Source organism: Ochotona princeps, chromosome 11 (assembly GCF_030435755.1).
Source record: "Ochotona princeps isolate mOchPri1 chromosome 11, mOchPri1.hap1, whole genome shotgun sequence".
NCBI classification, from domain to species: Eukaryota; Metazoa; Chordata; class Mammalia; order Lagomorpha; family Ochotonidae; genus Ochotona; species Ochotona princeps.
In genome coordinates this window covers 22,227,857-22,250,059 of record NC_080842.1, presented here as the reverse complement: position 1 = coordinate 22,250,059, position 22,203 = coordinate 22,227,857, and the positions used below count along the sequence as shown (strand labels likewise).

The following is a 22,203-nucleotide window of genomic DNA, read 5'->3' as shown; positions in this document are numbered from 1 at the left end:
AGTAATACTCATTCATTAATAGTCATTAATATTTCTGTTATGATTGAAAAATGCCTTATAGACATTTGAGGGTAACATTCTACTAATTCCTTCTGTATATCTATGTTCCTTTCCTTCTCATTCAATGTCATCATGAATTGAAATTTTTAGTAAAACTCTCTACTAATCTATTAATACTTCAATTGTCTTTCTCGTCAGAGTATAGTAGCATTACATCACTTGGGAATTTGTTAGGTGTGCAAAACTACTAAGTTAGAATATCCATTTAAACAAGATTTATAGCTAATTCATGCACAAGTGAAAGATTGAGAATTGCTAATTTAGATCTGCTGTCCCCAGAAACTCTTGTCTGATTGACCCCCTCACATCTCAGCTCCTTTTCTCTTCTTGGCGCCCTTTCTCACAGAGAAGGAACCAGTTTACCCTCATCACTATGAAGAGACACTTGCCTTGGTCCCTTATGTTGTAAGAGTCCCACATTATAAGACTGAAGATTTTTATGAATTATTTTAACAGTCTGAAAGTAAAAACAGAAAAATGGCCGTTTCATCCATATACAATAAATTTTAAAGTCATCACAGATCACTAAAAACATAGTAGTATAACATTCATAAGTATTGGTTTGACAAATGTATAAAACAAAGTTTGACAAACCATATTTTCATTCATTTATTGTTTATAGCTGTAGCCTGTATTCCCACTACACTAAGGTCATTTTTGCTCTTCACTTGCTATACTTACTTGCTAAAGTACTACGTCTTTTTTTTTCTTGTAATGCAAATTTAAAATACATCATGCCAAAAGCTAAAAAACAGAGAGAAAAGAAAGAATAAGGTTGTTATGGAAAGGTTGTTATGGAGGGAGGAAGGGAATAGCATTATGTTCTTAAAATGTTATCTACAAATCACATTGAATCCATTAAAACCAACTAAAGATTAAAATCAAAAAATTAATTACAATAGATTTTTCTCTCTCCCATTTCAACACAAATCATTTTGCACATAACTGGAACACTTGAAATTCACCTAATAATGACCATATTCACATGAAAATATAGCAATTGAACAATTGTCTACCAGTCATTCTTGTGAAACAGATCAAAGTTTTGTCCTGGCTTATAGGTTTGGAGTGGATTATAAATAGATTTTGAAGTTGTTGTAAATTAGATTTTCCAGGCTGGAGTTTTTGTCCTGTGTCAAGACCCTTTAGAATAATAATGCTCAAGGAAAAGAATCATTGGGTGTGGGAAGCTCGGACAATTAAGTGGAGAATGATTTCATATAGAGCTCAGTTCCTGGACAAGCTCACTGCTAATGCTGCTCAAAAGAAAAAAAAGTCTTGCCAAGAGATAAATGCTACTTCTTCTCCATATAAATCATTCTCCTTCAAGCATAAGCACTGTAAATATTAGTATCCAGCACGATGACTTGAATTATATAATCAGAGTTAAGTGGAATTTAAAATATGGAAAATTTCAATAACTTTCTTGACTTTAACTGAAAATGACTTGTAATGAGGATTTTCTTACGTGTACAATGAGTGTTCCTAAGCTGTGTAGGTCTAACTCTGATTACATTCAATACCCCATCTGGTTACAGTCATATTTGCTCAGTTCTTCTCTTATTACATGCTCTCATTAAAACCTCTCCTCAAGGACGGCCCAAAGCTTTGGGACCCTGCACCCGCGTGGGAGACCCGGAAGAGGTTCCTGGTCCCGGCATCGGATTGGCGCATACCGGCCCGTTGCGGCTCACTTGGGGAGTGAAACATCGGATGGAAGATCTTCCTCTCTGTCTCTCCTCCTGTCTGTATATCCAGCTTTCCAATAATAATAAAAAATCTTAAAAAAAATAAAAACAAAAAAAAAAACCTCTCCTCAATTCTCCTTTCAGGAAATTTAAAATGCTCTGAATCTATCACAGAGATCAATGCTCAATGAAGCATTGAAACAACATATATGTTTCTGCCAGAACCAACCCAGCAATTGCAACCACCACCTGATCGGGGTGATGGACTGTGCTGGGCCCTATGCTTGCCAGAACATACAAGAATCTGGTCTGGAAACACCTTAGACAAAGTTTCTTTGGGGATCCACCCACTTGAACTGCTGGACTCAGAACCCTAACCATGAAAAAACAGAGGACAGAACAAGTCAATCAACCACCTCAGCTATATGTTGGCAGTTAAAAACTGGGCAAATGGAGACTCTATGATGGACTATGTCAATCAGTGGATTCTTCAACGACCTCATTGTGCTTGGAGTGGCGAGATTAGCAGTAATTCAGAACTGTTGAACTATCAAAACCACTTGAGCAAGACCCTCAGAGCATGCCCCACATCAGGGACCTGGGGTGGGTGGGAGACTGGGTGGGGTTTCTCCCTTAAAATCATCTTTCACCTCAGATATATGAAGGAAACAATGTGGAATTAATTGTCTTACTCATTTTCCTGTAGCGCTTGAAACTTTTTACCCTAATTATGTAAAGATTGTCCAAAAAAAGAGAGTCAACAGTGGCCTATATGGAATAAACAATTTTTTTCTTGTAAAAAAAAAAAAGTTGTGAGAAAGGATTTCTAGCAAATACTTCACGTTGACTGGGTTATATAAATTTAGTATAGAGGAGAAATTTAAGTCACAGATGTTTTATGGCCTAAATTTGTTTAATAAAATGGACAACACTCTGAGAAAAAAGGAAATTACATATGTTTTTGATGAGATTCTAAAAAGCATACACCCATATAGGGTGGTGTTTAGCAACTGGAAAAAAGAGAAGTAATATAGAATGCATTTTTTAAAAAGATACCAGATATATTGTTAGGTTTTAAAGTAAAAAGTTTTTGAGTGGAGTGTGTAATATTTTCATTTACATTAAAACCCCATCAATTCATGGAAAGGCAAACATAAATAGCTACAGATGCAGTAAAGGATAATTAGAAAAGTGGGTGACTGGTTGGCTACAAAGGTCAACAGCTAGATACATGAGTAAATATGGAGATACTACTTGACATTTTGGTAACAAATGTGATTTCTGGGGAATTCAAATGAGATGTGGGAACTGAGATCTCTACTTTCTTATAAACATTTTTTACATGGTGTTTGCGTTTTTTCATTAATATGCATGGTATTTAAGACTTTAAAATGATGTCTTTCTATTATGTGTAGCATTTATTTATATCCCATATATTCTGCTTATCTCATTTCCTAAACATTTGTATACGGTCACTTATTTTCCATATAAGTATATTTTCTATATCTACTCCTTGCCTTTTGTCTAAAGTAGCCTCTTGTTAGATTCCAAGTTTCCTTTGTTTATCAAAGAAACCTCTTAACTAGACGTGAGGAGTCATTCCTACTTCCAAAGCCTGACTTAAATCATTTTCCCTTCTGAGCCAGAGACCAATTAACTTTGTTTTAAAATTAAATATTCAAATTAAATGCTTTGAACATAACCTTAAATAAATGTTTTCTCTAACAACCATGAATGCATGTTAAAGACTCAGCAATTAGAAAAATTATCCTGGAAGAATCATGCTATAGGAAAGAACTGAACTAATTAGAAATATAAACATAATTTAGAATTTATTCTCTCAAGAGAATTAATCTTACACTTACCAAATTATTAATATAACATACAACATTAATGGGTACTCTGTCTTCCTGGTTGCTTCAGGCCTATCAGTTATTTGCCAAAAAAATGAAAGTTTCTGTAAATTCTCCCTAAATACACACACACACACACACACACACACAAAATGCCATTCTTAGTAATCACTCTATGCTGGTGTATCAAATCAACTCCCTTTTATTCTTCCACAAGTTCTAATACATTCGTAGCTTTAATAGAGTGTTCTGTTTCAATATTATCAATTGCTTCAGTTCTATTCCATTTGCTTACCATGGATCAATATTTCAGAGACAGATTGGTTCTTAGGAAATGCCAACATGTAAAGATAATATGAGTAAGCCAAAAGAGCTGGTGAATTCTACTTACTCAACTGGAATATTTACAATAAGTTCATTGACCTGGATGATCTCTAAAGTGAAATGAGGATCTATACTCTGTGGTTCTAAATGTAAATTTTCTGGATATGAGAGCAAAATCTCTTTCTTTGATTTTACTTTATGTATGTGGAACATATTAGTATTTAAAATTTTATAAAAGCAATAAAATATTTCTGTGCTCTAATAAGTGCTACTGAAATCTACAGTAATTTCAGGGGGATAAGTAAAGAATGCTTTTCACCAAGATAAAGTGCAGATGGAAGAATTTTGGGAGTACTCCAATATAAGGTTAGAGGATGTGAGGAGGGACTTGAGCATCTGCCCAAAGACCAATGAGACCTCCTGCCATTTTAGACCCGCCCCTTTAAACGCTTGTTTCCTTTAGGGTTCAGTTCCCTTAAGCTTCAGTCTCGGTGTCACATAGCTTTCAGATCCTCTGTGTTTTGGTTTCATTTCTGTAACTCTCAGGTTCATTAGTTCCATACACAATTTTGGTCCCTGACAAACCTAACCACCAATTTATGAGGCCCCATATCCCTGGCCCTGCCTACCAATCCCCACAACCCTGTACTCCCAGTACCAGCCCCTAAGCTATAAAAGCAGGCTCGCTCTCTCTCGCGCGCGCTCTCTCTCTCTCTCTCTCCCTTGTCTCTGCTCTCTGCTCTTCTGGCTCTTGCTCTCCACTGTCCCGGCCCTCGGCTCTATGTTCTCTTGTTCTCCACTTTCCCCACTCTCTGCTCTCCGCTGTCTGTCTCCCTAGGAGCCTCCTCCTGTCATATGGCAGGAGACCTCTCTCTCCTCTCTCCCTGCTCTCCGCCTTCTCCTCCTTCCTGCTTCTGTCTTCTTCTGCTCTGCTGTCTCTCCCCACGGGTCTCTTTCCTATTGGAATAAAGCCCTTCCCCATGGCCACCTCTCCAGCTGGAATAACGGCCTCTTGTGTGACTTGCTGCATCTGGTGTCTTGGGTTAATGGTGAAAAATCTTAATCGAATAATATCTCAGTTCATTCTTGTCTCCTCCAGGCGCAAAAAAGAACCCGTCTCTCTCTCTTTTAATTGGAGGTAGAATTGGGATGTAGAACACTTTGCCTCTACAATCTGAGGTGAAAGAAGCAACTAACAAAATATGACGGTTATAATTTCAAGAACACAGAAAGCCACAGCAACTGTTGAGGTTTTAGAGGAGAAAGAGAAGAAATGGGAGGAAATGTAGCTGATGCAAAGAAACAGAGGAAGCCGATGACAGAGAGGGGACAAGGAACCATCAAAGCCAGTGCTTTTACAGAAGGTTATTAGAGCAGAGATCTAGAAAGAGATATATAATTTTTTTTTCTGTCCTACAACTTAACTCTATACAAGTGGGATTTTTAATAGATTACTTAAGTTAAAAGTTACTTGAACTTCTTGGTCTTTTATGTATGTTCTTAGCTGGAAGCAAGACATGGATATAGAAAACAGAAGTTAGAAAAGCATCTTATTCTGGATGACTAAGATTCTTTCCTAGTCAAAAGGTCAAGGTGAGAAAAGAATTCATCTGTCTTCTCCTTCCAAAAGTATTCTAGCAGCCCTCCATAGTACTAACTCCAGGAAGAGAAAGAAATCCAGTGTGGACACAGAATTCAGTTGTTAAAAACCGTTACATCTTTTGAGGAAATGCTGGATCCACTAATCCCTTTTTAAGATTCTTTTCCTCCAGAGCTTTTATTCAGAAGTCTTTGAAAGCAGATTATTTGAAACATGCCTCTTATTCTATTTGTTACTACCCCAAACTGAAAAACTCATGTGTCTTTGACTCATTTCATTAATATTGGGATACACAGATGCTTTCATTTTCTTTTCCATATAATAGAGCAGCTCAGAACGGAATGTGAGTTGTAAAAACTCATGTTTTCAGCTGAGTGCAATTTTCAGGTGTTAAATCTGCTAGAGATGTATTCTTCAATTTTATTTCTTCCCATGCTGGCCTGGGAAAATGATTTATAAGGAATGCCACTGGTTGCCCAAGGTAATTAGTAAGCTAGAAGTGTGGTGCATTTAATAGTATGTTAGATTACTAACATTCCTGAGACAACATCAGAAGAAGCAAAGCAAATTGAGAAATATGAAGAGGACTATAATGTGACTAACACTACTGGGTATAATTTTTTGTTCTTTAAAAACATGTAATAATATAGAAACTTTGAAGTCTGAGATAACATCATGCCACACCAGCATTAGAAGGACCTATATAGATTGTTTAGTTAATCCCTTGTGTTAACACCACAGATAAGGACATGGTTGGATTGTTCTGTGAGTGAAAATGTCTCCCTTTAATATTGACCTGAAAATTGCACTCGATGTATCTGGCCTGCCACATGAATAACAGTTATTGTAACTAAAACATAGACCAGAAAACTAGAATATTTCTTCTTAATAACCATACTGGGTATAATATTTCCATGTCTAGTAACCTAGCAGGAATCTGACATTGTTCTGAGCCAAATCAAGACTTCGGTTATTTATTTTTTGTCTCTGCATTTTTCTTGGAAACTCATACAGCAACTCGGTTCAGAAAATGTTTCTTTGAGTTATATAATTTAACCAAGCGCAATTCAAAAGCCTCTCAAGACAATCTGTAAGAGCAAATTGATACAATTCCCTGATAGTCAAGATTATATGCTGAATCACCCTTTGTTATAGTCCATTTGTGGCTGTTGCTCAATCCTTAATTCTAACAGACTTAGATGGAAATGGGAGGTCACATTATGAAATTACTGCAAGACCAGGGTACTTCAGTGGTTTTTGAATAAAACCTAAAACTGTACTTCCTAAGATTTGAAAACAGAGATGCTTCATCTCTGTATATACTTATACATATAAATTTGCCTTTATGCTATCTCTGTATGATAAAAGCATTTTCAAAGTTCTTTTAAAAGTGATTTAGTTCTTTCCAAGAGAGACAGAGAGTGAAAAACAGAGAGAGGGAGAGAGTGATAAAATCTTTCATCACCTGGTTCATTTTCCAAATCCTTCTAACAGCCAGGACTGGGTCAGGTCAACATAGGTGCCAGGGACTGGATCCTGATCTCACACATGACTTGCAGGAACCTCAAGTATTTGGGCCACTATCCATTGTCTTCCAAGGCTCATATACACAAAGTGAAGTCCCAAGAGTTGAACTTGGAGGTCAGATATGGAATATAGGAATTTCAAGCAATGCTTTATCCACTGAGTCACAATATCCACCCTAAAATCTACTGCTATTAACAGTGTTATTTCAGTAAGAACAAAATTGCTAGCAAAATTAGGGGTGGATAAATGTATTTAAATTAACTTCCAACTAACTAGCTGCATACACAATTCACTAATCTCCATTTCTTCTGTGAAACTGTTGCACCAATACCTTGAACTCCTGTGGCTGTGCAGCTACATCTACAATCAGTGCAATTTTTCTTCAACTAGTTGAGTTTGATGGTTATCAAGTGCTACTTGTATTTTTAAAGACTGTTGATTCCAGCTTCACTCATTATATTTATATATTTTAATTAGCTGACTAATAAAGTAATGAAATAAGATCAAAAGGAAGAATGACTTCCACAAAAACTAATCAAAATTCTTTTGAGAGCTTATCAGCCTTATTTTAAAAATACCATTTGATTATAGATGAGTCATACTGTTAAAGTAGCATCGTGTGCAGGAGAAAGTTCAAGAGGATGCTGTAAAGACCCTGATGTGTGAATATTATTAAGTTATAATTCATTCCAAAGAAATTATAATTCTAGGGGTGTGCAAAACATTCAAATGATTACATCTTAAAAAAATACTTCTAGAATAGTAAACATGCATTGAGTGTGATTTATTAAAAAAAAATCCTTAGTCTATGAATCCTTATTCAGAAATAGACCTAGCCTCTTATCAAGTATCACCATTTAAATAGATAGATGGGTAATAAAACATTAAGCATTGTATTACTTTTTATTACTTTCCAGTTTACTACCCTTTTCAGATAACTGGTCAGCAGGAAGACTAAACTGAATCAAATAAGATGCCACTTTTTCAACCTTGATTCAGGTCCTTCCAGGGTTCTATGATGAGTTTCAAACTTGCTCTTTGTGCTTTACAACTGGCAAGCTTTTCTCCATCAGAGACATTTTTGCTTAGTCCCTCATGGAACCTGTTATAGAAGGTTTATTTTGCTAATGGACTATGACCCAGGATCAATAGGGAAGTTAAAATGGGAGAGCTAAGCCATTCAAGATGATAGGCTAGGCCTACAGTTCTTCACGGGGGGCGGGTCGTAGGACACATACAGGTCCATTTTCAAGAAAAGTGATCTTATAACAAAAGGCGTGGAAGCTACTAAGAAAGTTAAGCAGAGAATAAAGGCAGTCATAATTTCCTAAGAGCTGATAATTTTGAAAGCTTCAACGAGGACTGGAAAACGTTATTTGCTAAAGCTGCCAAGTTTAAACAGAAAACAATGTTTTATTCAGGTTACTAAAAATGAGGAGCTCTGTTGAGTATAGTACTTTATAAAATCTTTCTTTTATAGATGTGTTACAGCCATCACTAAAGACTTGTGTTAATCTGCTAATTAATGCTTACTGGGAAAGCAGGAGGATGGCCCAAAGCCAAGGGACCCTGAACTCATGTGAGAGACCTGAAGGAGGCTCCTGGATTTTGGCTTTGTGTAGGTTTAGTTTGATTCTTGCAGGCATTTCAGGAGTGAACTAGCAGTTGGAAAATCTTTCTGTCTCTCCTCTTTGTAAATCTGCATTTTCAATAAACGAAGTGAAACAAAACAAACAAAAACATATGAACTGAAATAGGGAAAGAATTTGATAGAAAGACATGCCCACTGATTTTATTACAATCTGTAGAGGACACCATCTTGCAAAATTTTGTATAAATTTTTTGAGTCTAACCAATTACAGTATTGCTTGACCAGACTGTATTTCATACCACAATCTTGGATATAAAACATTTTGGAGGTTATATTATATATGGAAATAAGGGAAAATAAGATATATTAAACAGGGTTGTTCTGCACAAAACATGGGCATTTTAATGGAATATACTGCAACTTTATGTGGATGGAAATAATTTTAGTTCTTTATTTTCTATAATGCTTTTGTGTTTTTGTCAGAATTTCTCTAATCCTTGTCAATGTAAATACATAGGATTGTACTGCCAAACAGCAAGACCTTTCCTCTATTTTTTTCCCTAAACTTAAATTATTATAAATTCATTCAATGAGCTTATTAGTGAACAAAGGACTGTGCCTTATGCACTGAGCAAAGACATAAGTTGTATCTGTCCTGTGACACGGACAAGAGTGAATATTCTTTACTGGCTAATCTTCTTTTTCTTTACTCTCACATACCATTTGATATTAGATTTTCTTACTTATAAAAACAACTCTGGACTGATCACTCACTGCTTACAATTTTCAGGGCTCCCTAATGCACACAAGCTCTTAAGAATTTAACCAGGCCCAAGTCCCCTTATTATCTTGTGCTGCCTATTGAGAAGTTGCACCTCACATGTATTTCTCATTTCAGTGTTTTAGCTCACAATGTTGATCTCCCCCAAACTTGATGAAAATGTCACTCTTCAGTCCCGGTATGGTAGCTAGTCCTCGCCTTGCATGCATCAGGATTCTATATGGGGGCCAGTTCATATCCCAGTCGATGCACTTCCCATCCAGCTCCCTGCTTTATGGCCTGGGAAATCAGTAGAGGATGGTTCAAAGCTTGGGGATCCTACAACCGCATGGGAGACCCAGAGGAAGTTCCTGGCTTCAGATTGGCTCAACATCGGCTGTTGAGGCCACTTGGGTAGTAAACCAGTAGACAGAAGATCTTCCTCCTTCTCATTCTCTCTGTAAAATCTGACTTTCAAATAAAAATAAATAAATCTTTTTAAAAATGCCTCTCTTATCTGCTTTTTATTTTTTTAAATCATAGGCCCTATTCAAATGTCTTATCTTCCCAAACTTTTCTTTTTTCTTTTTTTAAAGGGGTTGGCATTGTAGCATAGCATACTGAGCCTCTACCTGTGATGCTGGCATCCCATTTGGTCACTGGTTCGAGTCCAGGATGTTCTACTTCCAATTCCCTTCCCAGAAATAATGCTTAAATTTCATTAGCATTTCACTTACATCTTCAAAAGAGAAATAATGTATTTCTTCTGGGTATTAAAAATCTTGTGTGTTCCTCCTCCTGTAATGTGGCATGTCAAGAGTAGTATTAATACTCCTTAACTCTCTCAACAACTGTCAAAGATGATATATTCAGTGAGTATTCCTTCATATATATGGCATGAAAAATTCAGTTGACATGTGAAAAACGAAAGTTTAAATCAGACAAAAAACTGTTAGTTGTAAAAAACAGTCAAAAATTAATCGTGTAGAACAGGTGGATAATAATTTGATCTGTTCTTATTTTACAAATTATAGAGTTAGGAGAACACGGAGTATTAAAAGTTTTGTAATCCTATATTCCAGGGGAGGATGAAAGCCGGAATACCTTCCCTACTGTAACCACTTTCATTTTACTCTGTAAACTCATTCCTACAATCATCCTAAATCAAGACGTAACTCCAATGACCTAAGTGCTGTTTTATTCTCACCCCTTTTCTGTAACCAATTCTGCTTTCTTCCCCCTCATTTTCCTAGACAAAATTATGACCTGGTTGCTTGCAGTTCCTTTATTTTGACCCACATTCAGGGATTACAATACGATCATGTTGAATATAGTTTGTGCTTTGCAATCAGGTAGATTTGGATTTCATTTCCTGCCCTATCTTTTTAGAAAAGATTTATTTATTTTTATTGGAAGGGCGGATTTACAGAGAGAAGAAAAGGTAGACGGAAAGATCTTCTACCCACTACTCCCCAAATGGCTGTAATGGCTGGAGCTGAACTAATCCAAGGCAAGGAGCCAGAAGCCTCTTCTCTGTCTCCCCTGTAGGAGAGGGTCCCAAGAACTTGACCATCCTCCACTGTTTTCCCAGGCCATAAGTAGAGCACTAGATCAGAAGTGGAACAGACGTCATATGAACTGATGTCCAAAAGGGATCCTGGGGCTTGCCGGGGGAGGATTTGACTTTTGACTTCCTGTGCCCTGTCGTTTCCACTGGTGTAGTCTGTTTTACTTACATAACCCTTTGTGTCTAAGTTTGCTTATTTGTAAATTTAGAATATTGAAACAATATCAGCAGCTAATATTAGAGACCTTACCAAATATGCTTGTATAAGATCCAAACAACTTTATAATAAAAGTGTGTATTATTATTAGCCACTCACTTAGAGTTGAGGCAGACATTAAAATTATCCCCACATTATCAGTTAAGAGTGAAGGTTAGTGTCACACAATTTTGGTGAACTGGTGATAGAACTGAAAACCGGTTCCTGAGACTTCAGAGCCCACGACCAAATTGATTATTGTGAGGGTTACTGGCAAATGTCAGTGTTGCTATTCCGTAGCACGGTGTTTCTCCATGTAAGTATAGCAGCAGTTAATTTACTTACACAGGTAACTCAGTAGTGGGGTTAGAGAAACAAGTGTCAATCTGGATCATGATCATTTGCCTTCCTGTTCACACGAACTCTTAGGCAACTTAAAAAAAAAAAGAATTGCTGAAATTTCTTATATTCTGACAACCATCTTAAATTTCATAACAATTTCTAGTACCTGTTCATTTTGTGACTTGAAGAAGCTTGCTAATGGCTGAATAGTCTTAAGCATTTTCCTCAATGCCTGCCACAGTCCTTCTCCAACATTCTTTTCTAAATGACCTTGAGCGAAAGGAGGAATTGCCTGCTGGAACTTACAGTGTGTTGATGAATTATCGGTTTGTGTGTCTGTCATTGGGATACTTTGACTTGCCTATCAATTTAAGCCTTTAGGGTAAAACATGTAGTTCAAAAAATTAGTATTTCTTAATATTAGTTACAAAACAAGACTTTTCTGGAGCAATAACAGACAAAATCCATTAGGCAGAAATAAGAAAAGACAATATAATTTTCAAATTTTTGCATTTTCTGACATTTTATTTCTACAGACATAGCTCATTCTTATCTACCGAAGATAACAATCACAATGACACAGCCAAGCACTTTCACTGGATTATATGCCATGGTTTTGCTCTCCAACACTATAACAAACTAAATGTAATATATTCAATAAAATATGTTCAACATAATGTATTGTTGATTCCAAATTGTTTCATTGGGAGTGAGCTTTTTTAAAAAAAGATATTTTTATTGGAGAGTCAGAGTTACAGAGAGAAGATCTTTCATCCACTGGTTCAACCCCCAAGCAACCACAATGGCCAGTGCTGGAGCTGATTCAAAGCCCCGAGCCAGGAGCTTCTTCCAGGTCTCCCACGCAGGTGCAGGGTCCCAAGGTTTTGAGCCGTTCTCTACTGCTTTCCCAGGCCACAAGCAGGGAGCTGCAAAGGAACTACAGCAGCCTGGATACAAACGTGGGCCCATATGGGATCCTAGTGCATGTAAGGAAAGGACTTTAGCCACTAGGCCAGCATGCTGGGCTCCAGGAGTGAGTTTTCACAGGTGTGGATTTTCCAGAAAGATTACTGGGTTTATAAGAGGAGATATCCAGTCATGCTGTTTATCTTTATGTCTATAAATTTATTTCACCTATAAAAGAATCAGCTGCTTGTGTTAGGAGTCCAGCAGACTTTACAGTCCTAAACATTGTGATTCTATGGCCTACAGAGTTGGCTGGATGGGACAAAGTAGAAAATTACCCAAATAGTATCAGGTGCTTCTGTATAAACTCTTACATCATACATTCAAGTGATCCTCCTCTATATTTCTCTTTCCCTACTTCTCTGCCAAGTAACCTTCCTGGCCTCAATTCTCCCAGCCGTGTTCATGTATTTAGATATAAACTAAAGTTGCCTACCCATCATATCTGCTCAAACCTCAGTCACAAACATGGCAGATGACCAAGGTCTTCACAAGTTTGTGTACACTCAGAAGTAAGAACAGGGATTGGGGAAATTTGAGCAAAGAGGCAAGGATTACATTTATGTGGGCACATCTGCCTTCGGCTACTACTTCATTTGACATTGATTTTTTTTTTTTTCAGATACAAGGTTCCTGTGGGTCCTATCTTAATGCTGTTCCCATGAAAACTACTTTTCATAGTTTGCTCTCCAAATTCCATAAGAAGCTCATCAACTCATCTTTCCAAGTGAACAAGACTCACAGAGAAATCAACCAGGTGAAGAGATTGATGTGTGCAGTGTCCAAGTGGGGGGACCAATTTGTGGAAATGTCTTGAGGGTAAAAGAGAGCATATTCTTGCTGTTAAAAGAAAATTCAACTGGATGTTACATATTTTTTCTTCTTTGAAGGGATAGCAGTTTATTTCTTTACTCTTCATCTTTAATATTTCCCTGATAACAACTGTGTAAGATCAGAATGCAAATATTTGCTTATTTTTAGTCTGTATACGTCTATCAAATAGAAATAATTCCTTAACTTTGCTCAGTGCTTCAGCATTCCAAAGTAATTTTCACGATCTCATATGAAACCCTCCAAGCCTTATCATCGCCAAAGACACCGTGAATCACCTCCTTGATAAAGGCACTTGTGTGTTTCAACAAAACATATCCATAAAACTTGCTGAGAAATCACATACTTTAAAAGTAATTTAAAATGTTACCAAATATTTTACAATGAAAAGCTAACAGGGAGTTTTTCAAAGACATGCCTACTCTATACAGCAAAATAGCTCATTTGATGGGCTAAGACACCATTACTTACTCTTACAGTCAATAATGTATTGCTGCATGAAAGCCTTCTCTCTTTCACCTTTATAACATTAATTTCGTCTGATATTCATGAAGGGAGCAGAGTGTTTGTGATTATTCCTAATGGAATAGGGTTCAGACAGCGAGCTTTCGACTTTCCCAATCCTTGTTAGGAAGCAGTAACTAGCTTGGCAGTGCATACCTGAAGACATAATTGGATATAGGATGTTTTTGACTGGTCCATGACGTATCCAGCCGAAGTCAGTCCATGTAAGGCAGCTGCGGATGTATTTGTCAGTGCTGTTGGAAAAGAGAACTTGTGTGCATTTTGGGAGGCCTCAGAAGCTATTCATTCTCCATATCTGACCTTGCTCATGATTATGGGCCAAATGTCTGCCTGGAAAGGCTGGTTTTTCTCAACTGAACCCTTTTTTCGTCTGTTTCTTGGTTACCAGATTGCTGATCTTGCAATATCTTCAGAGCCATGGTTACTTCCTCATCTGTTTTTCTTAAAAGTGTTCACAAACTTTCTAAGTCTTAGATATCATAAGACTGAGCACATTTCCTGTTGGCTGAATAAGTGCTATTCGATACAATTAAGCAAGAAGACCAGCAGATTGCTTTAACATTGTGAATAGTTATTAAAACATAAAATATTTGGGAGCATGGACTTGTTTCCTAAGAAATACAGCTTTGTCAAGAAGTTCTTAAATATCTCAGCATCAAGTATCAACATAGAAGAAAGCGTTCTATTGACACTGCTAATATGAATTTAATTTCTTTGCAGTTTTGATAATTTTACTTCACATGTCATGGAAATTATTAGTTAAGTAAGTTAACAAAGAGGGGTTCTTTCTTTCTTTGATGGGTACCAGGCCAACACTGACTTTGACTAGAAAGGAAAATTTTATCAGAGTACAACGCATTGGGAAGATTCCAATGCTTTTTAGGTTAAAGACTGGGCAGAAGCTTCTGAAGAAAGTCAGCTATTTTTTTTACACTCCTTATAAAGAAAGTGGTTTACAAAAATATTCAGACTTGTCATAGGAATAAGGTGGCTCTGGAGTCACGGGGTGACCTTGCGGAAGATCATGCACTTGGGCACTGTGCATATGATATAATGGTAGACACCATCAGTGTGAAATCTGACAGCCAGCACAGAAACACTGAAAGTGAGATTCACAAAAATCACTTCCTCATGTATTGCTGTAATGGTTAGAAGTTTTAATATATATTCCACATAAATCAGTATGTATTTATAAATATAGATTCATAAACACACATATATACATGTACATATACATATAAGCATACATACATGCATGCTTAGCTTAGCCCAACAAGCTCTAAGACCCAGCCCACAAGTGTGCTGACAGGTGTTCCTGCCTTAACCAATGCAGCACAACTCCAGCCCTGACTTTCATGATCACCAGTGGGAGGTACAGTGTAGCAGTAGAGTGTCCATAGTTCCTCTAGCAAATAAACTTCCAGACCCAGATCTTGGGCCTGTCAGAAGTTACTGTGGTCTAGCCTGACATGACTTGCACCCAGTCCTGACACCTGCCAATGGTCAACTTGAATTCTATTGTTGGGTCAGTTGATAAGTCCTAGTGGGAGCAAAGGTCTATTGGAGTAAACAATGGTGAGTCTTGTCCCATCTTTGTGTTTATCTTCATGTTCCAAGAGATAAAAGACGACCCAAGTACTTTAGTTCACCCACGTGGGACACCAGAATAGGGTTAGTGGCTCCTGGCTTCAGCCTGTACCAACTCGGGATGTTGCAGGAATTTGGGGCGTGAATTAGGGGATGGAAATTCTGTGTGTGTGTGTGTGTGTGTGTGTGTGTGTGTGTGTGCATGTTTCTGTCTCTCTCTCTCTGGCTTTCTGTTCATTTCTTGCTATCATACTTTCAAAATAATCTTAAGAAGTAAAATTAATTCTATGAGGTTCCCCCTAATGTCATTCAGGGAGTTCTATGGCCTGACATGCTTTCTTTTTATTTTTAGGTATTGAAATAACATTTAGAAATAATACAAATGGAACAGAATTTGGAATAAGTTCATAGAAACTAGATGTATGAAACAATGAGACATGTCATTACGGTTTATTTTATCCATGACATTTCTCAGTTAACCAAAATCTTTATTAAAGCTCCACTGTATAGCTTATATTCCGTGCATCTAAGATTTATGAAAGAATAACAGTGACTGACCTTTAATAATTTCACAAGTCTAATTTGAATATTTATTTAGTAATTAAGGCAAATTACAAATGTATATTGCTATTGTTCATAAATGCTGGTTTATACTTAGCCATCTTAAAAAAATTATTTTTGTTTGAAAGGCAGAGTGACAGAGGGAAAGAACAGGAGATCTTTGTGCAAATTTACTCCCAAAATGGTCACTATAGACAAGAGAACTGGACCAGGCCAAAGCCAGGAGCAAGGACCACTAACTGTGTTTCCTACATGAGTTACAGGGGCCTGAACATCTGAGTCAACATCTGCCACTCTCCTGTGTGCATTAGCAGGGAGCTACATCAGAAGCAGAGACACCAGGAATCCAATCTGTACTTTGATATATAATGCCAGCATTGCAAACGGCAGTTTTACCTACTGTGCAATTATGTCTACCTCTTAGAATCATCTTTAATAATTATGAATTGATTAGCATTTTAGTGCATCAGGTAGATGTGACCTTCAACTTGCTGATATAGCTTTTGTTTTCCCTGTGTTAATTCATGAATAATTTACATTTGGCCCATGGGCATTTTACAATACACAGTGACATGGATATCTTGATGCACTGCTAATTAACAATTTTATCTGTGGCCTTTCCCCAGTAGAAAGCAAGTATCATGGCTTAGGAACACTCTGCTTTGAACTATGTCTAATAGTGTACTGCGTTTGCAAGGGATATTAAATGTTAAAAAATTTAAGAAATTGGTGATTTCTATAAACAAGCTGGTGAAAGTTTTGAAGGTTATTTCAAGTATGTTTCATGGAAATCTGACAAACTGTTCTTGTCTTAAAGGAATGTATTCACTGTTTACCATCCTAAACATGTGAGTATGGGACTCTGCTGATAATTTCAAGAGGACTAAAACTTGGTCAGCTAAACATAATTTCTTGAAATAAATAAATGAAGAAAAATGAAGAAAAACAGATGCAAGTCAATGACAAAATACTTGTAATAAATAAATTTTTAAAATTAAAACATGGCTTCTACCACTAGAGAGAATATATTTTAAAACTGAGAAAATCCAGCTTCAGCAGTAGTCAAGCACTACCTTATTTTTTACAATGAAACAAGCTCTGAAAGTTTGGATACAAATTTTGTACAATACAGTGGTTACTTCAAAACAATACATATGTATCACCCAATAATTGGACAATTATATCAAGTAGTCTAAAGAAATGATCAAATTTCAGAAAATCCTTTATGGAAATAATGTTCATTGGCACTTTGTAAAAAGATTTATTTATTTGAATTGTGTTACAGAAAGACTGAAAGACAGAGATTGATTTTTCCACTCCCCAGATGGCCACAATAACCAAGGATGGGCCAGGTTGAAGCCAGGAGCTTCTTCCAGATCTCCCAGGGGGAATAGGGATCCTTAAACTTCCAGTGAGCCATTGTCTGATGCTTTTTCCAGACCATTAACAGGGAGCTGGAAATGCAACAATCAGACATGAACCATATGGGATTCTGGTGTCACAAGGGTGGCTTGATCTACTATATCACAATAAAAGATAATATTAAAACCTAATTTTCGGGCCCAGCGTGGTGGCCTAGCAGCTGAAGTCCTCATCTTGAACGCACCGGATTCCCATATGGGCACCAGTTCTAATCCCGGCAGCCCCGCTTCCCATCCAGTTCCCGGCTTGTGGCCTGGGAAAGCAGTCAAGGATGGGCCAAAGCTTTGGGACCCTGCACCCGCGTGGGAGACCCGGAAGAGGATCTGGGCTCCTGGCTTTGGATTGGCTCAGCTCAGGCCGTTGTGGTCACTTGGGGAGTGAATCATTGGATGGAAGATATTTTTGTGTGTCTCTCCCCCTCTCTGTATTTATCTCACTTTGCAAAAAAAAAAAAAAAAAAAAAAAAAAAAAAAAAAAAAAAAAACTTAACAAATACGATATCAGTAATTATTGTCTGTTATAACACCTCATATTCTCTGACACAAGAATTGGTCATGGATAGAAATGTGATCCAAGTATGGCCAATTTAGAATTATTGGAAACTTTCCTAAATGGAACTAGAAGAAAACTTCATTTACTCTATGGTTCTGTTTAATTTTGGTTCTCCCTTGGGTTCTGCTCCCACTTCAACGTTTCTAAGTGGTGGCTGTGTTCTCCTCCATGTCTCTAGCCTCCTACCCTGCCTTATGGTGGCAACCCACTTGTTCCTCCTTGCCATGTTGGATGATTTTATCTCTCTTCTCCATGACATATCCTGGCTTGCAATCTATCTCACCAGATAACCCACCACCACTCTGAGTTGAAGATCACCACTACTAATCTTCGGCTCAGTCCCTTCATGCCTGCAAGATTTTCAGTTCTTGGCTTGCTGACCATCTGGCTAACAGTATTAATTGAGAATTTTGAATGATTTTAATAGCCATAAAAATAATGTTCCCCAAATATACCAGTTTTTAATGTGTACTATTATTCAGTTGAAAAGCAGTAGGGGGAGGGAAAGGGAGGAAAAAGAATGGGAGGGAAGTGAGAAAGATATCTTCTATCTGCTGGCTACTCCCTAAACAGCAACACTGGCTGGGGTTGTGCCGGGCTGAAGCATGGAAAAGAGCTTATTCCATGTCTCCCCATGTACCAAGATTTGGGCCATCTTCCACTGTTATCCCAAGTGCACTAACAGGGAGCTTGGTCAGAAGTGGAACAGCCAGATCTCCTATCAGCGCTCTCATGCAAAAGCTTAATCCACTTCACCACAATGCCAGTGCATAGACCACTTTTTTTTATTACCTCTCAAGTACTCTTGTTCTCCCTAATTCAGTGTTTAATTTGTGTAGTCTCATTCTTGACCTTGCTGTTAAAATGAACACAATTATTCATAATGTTTATGTCAAACATTATAAAAATCCCATACAATGTCTTATTGTTCTGGAATGCCCTCTTTAAAACACAGTCTTTCAGCTCATCAGATCCCGTATTTTGTTAGAGGACTTGCATTTACACTGTCACTAACTCTTCTACTGCTCTCATTACACAGCTAAAATGATGTCATTGGTCTTACATAATCACTAACTAATCTACACTTCTGACCACTTCTCCCCTTTGTCATATACTTTCTTCAGTAAACCAGCATTGCTCCTCTCGATGCTTCCATGCTTCCCCCTCAACACAGGTGCAATTGATCAACCTGTATCTGCTCATTCTCAAGATCAAATAGGACCACACACACACACAAATTCAAGTTGCATGCAATTATTTTTAAATGTTAATATTTATTTATTTATTCACTTTTTAATTTACTTGAGAAGCCGAAAGGAGAGAGAGTGAGCAAGCTCTAGCACTAGTTCACCTGCAGAATGCTCATGACAGCCAGGACTGGGCCAAGGCCAAAGTCATGAGCTGGGGACTCAGTGCAGCTTTCCATGTGGTTGGAAGGATGTTAATTACTTGAACTCACACCACTTCCCTTTACCCCCATTGAGAGTCTGCATTGGCAGGAGGTTGTAGTTTCAAATGCAGTTATCTTAACCACTGGACCAACTGCCTGCCCTTAAAGTATATGACCATAAATCTCAAATTAGCACTTACCACAGTTGAACTTTTTCTTGTGCATTCAAAATTGTGCTTCTTTCCAATTATTCTCTTTTGTGGATCATTTTGCATAGACTCTCTCTGAAAAGAAAATGTAAAGTGTGAGAATTAACCACAGTTCTCTAGAAAACTAGAGTCAGTTAACTTGATAATTAGATAGATGGTAGATAGATAGATGATAGATAGATAGATAGATAGATAGATAGATAGATAGATAGATAGATACTTTTAAGGGAAAATGAGAATTGGGTGAAGCTGAATCTTTGTAATAGAAAGACTGGAAAGTAAGATGGAAGTTGGTGTTCCAGTCTTGTGTCTAAAATCTGAAGCCTGGAAATTCAGGCAACATTTCCTTTTGGGGAGTCTTGAGTCACCATTACTTCTTTTGGAAACCTCACTCTTTGCTCTCCATTAGCTTCAACTAAGTAGATGAGCCCCACCCACATTATACAATGCAAGTAGCTTGACTCAAAAAAACATCAATTTAATGTTTATCTCATTTGAAAAATGTTCTCTCAGCAACATCTAGACTAGTGTTTGATCCAGTATGTGAACACCATAGCCCAGACATGCTGAGACACAACAAAAAACATCTCCTGCTCATATCACCATACCTACTTAGTTGCTGGCATCAGTGCCTAAACACTCCTTCTGTTGCTATTGATGAGGGATTCTCAGCCTCACTACTAATGATGCTTTGGGTCACGCAATTCTTTTGGTTGGAAAGCTGTCCTCTGCGCTGTAGGATGTGCAGTATCATCTCTGTCCTCTACTCATCAGATTTCAGTAGCATTCCCTGTTGTTCCAAACACAATTTCTCTCCACGTTACCAAGTGTGTTTTCAGGGAACAAACTTGCCCTAGCTTAAACCACAACTGTAAATGAGCTGTCTGTGCTCCTACACTAAAATCCTCATTTTGAGCACTAAACACCAGCCTTTCTCATGTCATTACTCCAGCAGTTCCAATTCTCCTCTTACTTCATAGTATTTCTAATTTTTTCAACTTTCCTCTTTCTATTTACATTATTAAAAATATGATTTCATTTTGATCTGTGTGCATGTGTCTTTCAAATAAGTAAACAAAATATTTTTAAAAACTGTTCTTATCAGTGTCATCAGTGATTCCTACATTGCTAAATCTAATGGAAAACTCAGATGTTCTTCTGTGCAGTCTTTGATATAACTGATCATTTTTTCTACCATTCATGTGCTTCTCTCACTTTTTTTTACTATATGTCATAGTCTATGTTTTCATTTAATCTCTCAAATAATTTTTTTACTCTCAGTTTTGAAAACAGTCTCACTGTCTTGACATACAAATTTTGAGTTCTAGGCAATTCAGGCATTGGACCTCTTTTCTACTACAATGATTTGCTTGATAATTTCATCCAGTATCTTAGTGTTAATTACCATTTTTATTCTGATGATAATGTCTTTCTCTCCGTATTCTTTCCATCTCTCTCCATGTAAATATGTATGTATGTATTTTTCTCTCCATAAATAAGTGGAGCTCTAAACTTGTATCCCTGCCCTTGGCCATGGAATTCTGCAGTTTCTCCCTCTGATGATGTTGAATTGACCCCAGGGACTGCTTCAGATAATGAAATGAGGTGGGAAGTGGACATATGCTTGGTCTGACCCTAGGTATTAAGAAAACATAAGAGTTGCTGTCCTGAAAACTTCCGTCATGTTTCTATACCTATAAAAAATTTCCCAGCTGCCTTCCTGATCAAAAAAAATGATGGAAGCTATGGAGCAATTAGAAACTAATGAACAGTCTGAAGTCATGCTTAGTAACCCTGAGCCCAGAGCAACTGATACCAGGCAAGTCCAAGCAATGCGTGAGAAGATGATATGAGTTGTGCTACAGTCTTATTTTGGAATGTTTCACCACATAGTACAATTGTGGCAAACCTAAGAAACCGACAAATCCAAATTTTCCTCAAACCTTTTTTTTTTATTTTACTAAGTCGTTCTCAACACTGTTGGTGATGCTGTCAGCTTTCTGCTTTCCCAGGCTAAAAATATCATTATTACCTTCTATTTTCCTCTAATACTCAACACCTAACCCATAAGGCAATTCTATTTGCTCAGCTTTCAAAATATTTATTCAATATGTCCATTTCTCAAATTTGTTAACCTGATGCATGCTATGATCATTTTTTGACTATGTATTTCAACAGTTTGCTAACAGTCTCCATGTTACTATTCACCCTAATCCCCATATATTTAGACACTAATACAATATTAATCTTGTTAATTTAAAATTTATCCATCCCTTGCCTACCCCTGGCCCAGTAGTTTTTTTATATCTCAGTAAGATATTACGCATGCTGGGAGCTAGATCAGAAGTGAACAGCTGGGACATGAACTGGCACCCATACTGGGTCACAGGTGGAGGATTAGCCTACTAAGCCATCAGGCTGGCCCCATAACCTAATTTTTTACTTCAAGGAAATTATGTATTTGTTAAGTAGGCCACTGTGCTGACAACATCTTAAAAAGTTTTTGCAATGGCATACTTTCAATTCATTTTACAATAACAGACATAACACTCCATTAAGTAGGAATTCAAGAAATAAAAAAAAAGTTCGGTATTATAGACAAAGGCTAAAAACAATGATTAAACCTCAGAATGTCAATTTGTTCATATAAAT

General features: G+C 37.2%; 1 long non-coding RNA gene across 1 annotated transcript in view; it reads right to left on the bottom strand.

Annotated features, from left to right (window-relative positions):
• The window catches only part of LOC131481486 (uncharacterized), a 101,872-nt gene that overhangs the window by 44,260 nt on the left and 35,409 nt on the right, over positions 1–22,203 (bottom strand). Inside the window, exon 2 of the long non-coding RNA XR_009246353.1 lies at positions 19,543–19,626. This is a non-coding gene — a long non-coding RNA (uncharacterized LOC131481486). The remainder of the gene's footprint in view (positions 1–19,542; positions 19,627–22,203) is intronic.